Source organism: Mesitornis unicolor, unplaced genomic scaffold (assembly GCF_000695765.1).
Source record: "Mesitornis unicolor isolate BGI_N332 unplaced genomic scaffold, ASM69576v1 scaffold34777, whole genome shotgun sequence".
NCBI lineage: Eukaryota > Metazoa > Chordata > Aves > Mesitornithiformes > Mesitornithidae > Mesitornis > Mesitornis unicolor.
This window is the reverse complement of record NW_010197671.1, coordinates 1-3,546: the sequence shown is the minus strand read 5'-3', so window position 1 is coordinate 3,546 and position 3,546 is coordinate 1.

Sequence of the window (3,546 nt, the reverse complement as noted above, 5' to 3'; positions counted from 1 at the left end):
TCTGTGATAATATGACTGTAAAGACAAAATAAAAGGTAACAGCAGTTCAGAAACTCTTTATTAGCATGGCTGAATAAAATGGATTTGTTCAGAATTATGGACATTGTCTGGCACTGCCTTTAAAACATGTTTTTTATTGTGTTTCCTGCCTAGGAAGAATTAGACCACATTATCCTTGAAAATTTAGAAAGCCAAGATTGATTAATCGTGGTACTGACTGACTAAGGAGAAGGATCCCCAGATGGCCTAGTGTTTGGGAAAGGATGTTCCCAAAGCAGCCAAGCGGCAGGAACAAGCAGAGACAGGTACTGTCGATAGCAAGCTGGTGAAGTTGGAGATGTGAGAGGCTACTAGGAAGGACCTCCAGTGGTTTTGAAGATTTCTTTCCACCTGCTTGAATTCCTGTGGGAGCCCTCAGTGGCCAATATATTTATGCCTCAATCTGTCACTGGTGGGAGATTCCATGTCTTTTCAATGGTATCTGTCTCCCAAATCCAACAAATACTTACCCAGATGAGGCATCTGTCTCCTGACAGAGGAATGTGCATCAAAGAGAAGACTTTTAACTTTACATGCAGTTTGAGTACCCAATTATATCTATTCTAGCATAAAATAATTTCCATCTTGAGTGCAAAGGCAGCTGGGATAGCAGTAAAAGCAGAAGTACACAGTACTTTCAAAATGGTTTGTTTATGTAATAACTGAATTGATGATGGATTGACATAACAAAGTTTGTAGTAAGAAGAAACATTGTAATTAATTTCAATGCCTCCAGTATGTGCAACGGTATGGCTCTGTCCTAAAAAATATAGCAGTTATGATGTAAATATGAGTGGCAATCAGTCTTTGAAAGCATCTCTCCATTATCTCCAACTTTCTAAGCCTCAAAAATTGGAGTGGGGAATCCTTATTTAATGTATAAAGATAAAATCTAATAGCTGGAAAACGTTTTAAGTTCCTTTCAGTTGCAGGTTACAAGATAATCATCTTGTGGGAACATGCCTCAGCATTTCCATGTTGTCTTCTTTAATTCTTTTGGCAGCTGAAGAAAAGTGATTGAAACCTTTCCTTATACAACCTTCAAGATTAAGTGATCACATCTGTTGAGTAGTTTTTGAAGGATGTAGTATAGATTTAAGTAATTAGCTAGAAGCTCTTTTTTTTTCCATTAACTTGTAGGCAGCGTACTGTCTCTGAAGTTTATTATCAGACTTAAGAGTTGCAAATGATGTTATCAAAGTTCAAGCACTTGATTATAGCGTACTTTTAACATTTTCAAATACTCCCAGTGCAGTTTCCTTGCTGTCTAAAATAATCAAGCAGATAATGGATTTTACATTTCACAGTAATGGAAAACTGTCAAGAACATTTTGAGGCATTAATGACTGTGGGCATAATATGCCCTTTAACTGTTTTCATCTGAAGGAGAAACATGTGGCTTCTGCGCTGAGCACTTGCACGTTTTGAATGAATGTTGCAAACAATACCAGTTAATTTGCTGATGCGCTGCTGTGGTTTGTATGAATGTCTGTACATAATGGATTTATTTGGTTGCTTCTGCAGAAGCTAACTTTGAATTTATTCACAATAAATAAGGTTTCAGTTTTGCTCTTCAGATCTTACTGCGCTAGAATTATTTTTATGATCTGCTGCGATGCAAGCTATCTTGTATCTGACAATCCATTGCAAACAAAGGAGAAACAACTTCTGCATCTGCCAGAGAGCCTTATGGCCGCCATTGCAGTTTGTTCTGAGCTGTGCAAATAATTTTCTAACTTGTTCCATGAAATGCAAGATCTTTTCTTTTCATCTTGTCTTTCGCATGGAATGCTACTACTAAAATAATTGTCACAGTCATGGTTCACCAACAACCAACAATGAATAAATATCTGCTTATCTGGCTCCATATCAAACCATGTTCATCGTAGTTACTCGTTATTGTTAACGTATCAAGCAAATAGTCTAGATGTTGTGCCTTCCACAGGCAGTATTCATCTTTCCACGCCAAATAACTGTACATGCAAGAAATACCTTGCTGCACTTTTTTAGGTAGACTTGGTTTGCTCCACATATAGTTCATATATATAATTTGCACTGTAATGTTCAAGACTAACAATTCTTAGGTTTTAGGGGCACTGTTGTATGTGTAAATTATTGCTGATTGAACCTCTTTGAAGAATTTTATTTCAATAAAATTGATCTTTCATTTTCTCGATCTTCAGTAAGGGCAGTTCAACTTCAGAGAGTCAGATGAGGAGGAACAAGTCCAACAAAATTCTTGTTTCCACTTTTCTGCCACATTGTGACCAGGTTCTTCAGGCATCCTGAGATCACAACCAGCATGTGATCCACTACTGAGGGAACCTTCCCCATGCTTTGAAACTCCCAGACTCTTTGCCCTGAGATTAAATAGAGTTTGGTTTTCTCACGTCCTCATTCTGTAATTTCCTCAGCACCTCCAAAGACACGAGTAAAGAAACTCATACATCAAAGCCGAAGTCCATGTACAGGTCTCAGAGCACCTGTTTCATAACACAAACCAGTTCTAACAAAGAACAACCATTTCCTGATTACACAGCTATTATAAACTTTTCAGACATTTCCAGTTTTGCTTACCCTTTCCTTAGCTGTGTCCAAAGTGCAAAAATACTGCGGTTCAACAAGAAATGCCACAGGCATCTCTGACTCACTCCATAGGTACAATTCAAGGTGTTTGAACTTTTGTAGTTGTATTTTGTTAAAAAGCATAGGTTTGTATGGGCTGAATTCTCCAAGGCTCTTTAGTGTCACTCCATAAAATTCTGTTCAAATGTTTTGGATGTCCTCTTTTTCATGCAAGAAGTAAAATAAAAAGCATCACTAATAATAAACAGTGAGCAGTCGAACTAGAAGGGGGGACACAGAGCTAACCAAGAGGAGGATGTATGCACGCACATTTAACTGAACGTTGCCTGAACCGGGTCTTCTCCATGGGCAACTCTGTCCTCTTGGGATTCAGACCACTTGGTACTTTCAGAAGAGATCACAGGATGGAAGAAGATGGTCTTGTCCTCTACAGCATTGTCATTTGACTTCTTTTCAGAAAAGGTGGAACCTGGATTCTAGACCCTCCTCAAACACGTATGTGTGTGTATATGTACATGTGTGTGTGCACATGTACGTGTGTGTGTGCATGGGTGAGTGTGGCAGGGGGTGACAGGGTGGCAGCTCCTAGTTTGTGGAAGAAGGTCCAGTACACCTCCCTGCTCCTGGGGATGACAGGAAAGTCTCCATCCCTTTTGCTGAAGTTTGGAGGGACATGAAGGAATTTACAACAAAGAGGTGTTTTTTTTCACTTGTGTAAGAAGGAGCCTTATTGTGTGAGCACTGTCTACTGCAAAATGAAAACCGTTGTTCTTCTGCAATCCAGCAGGCACCAATTTGTTCCTGAAGGTCAGTACATAGCGAGAAGTTTCTTAAGTGTTAGTAATGGGTCTTCCTTTTTGTTGTTCTTTCTTTTTTCAGAATCAATTGGTAACATCATCACAGAATCACAGAATCACAGAA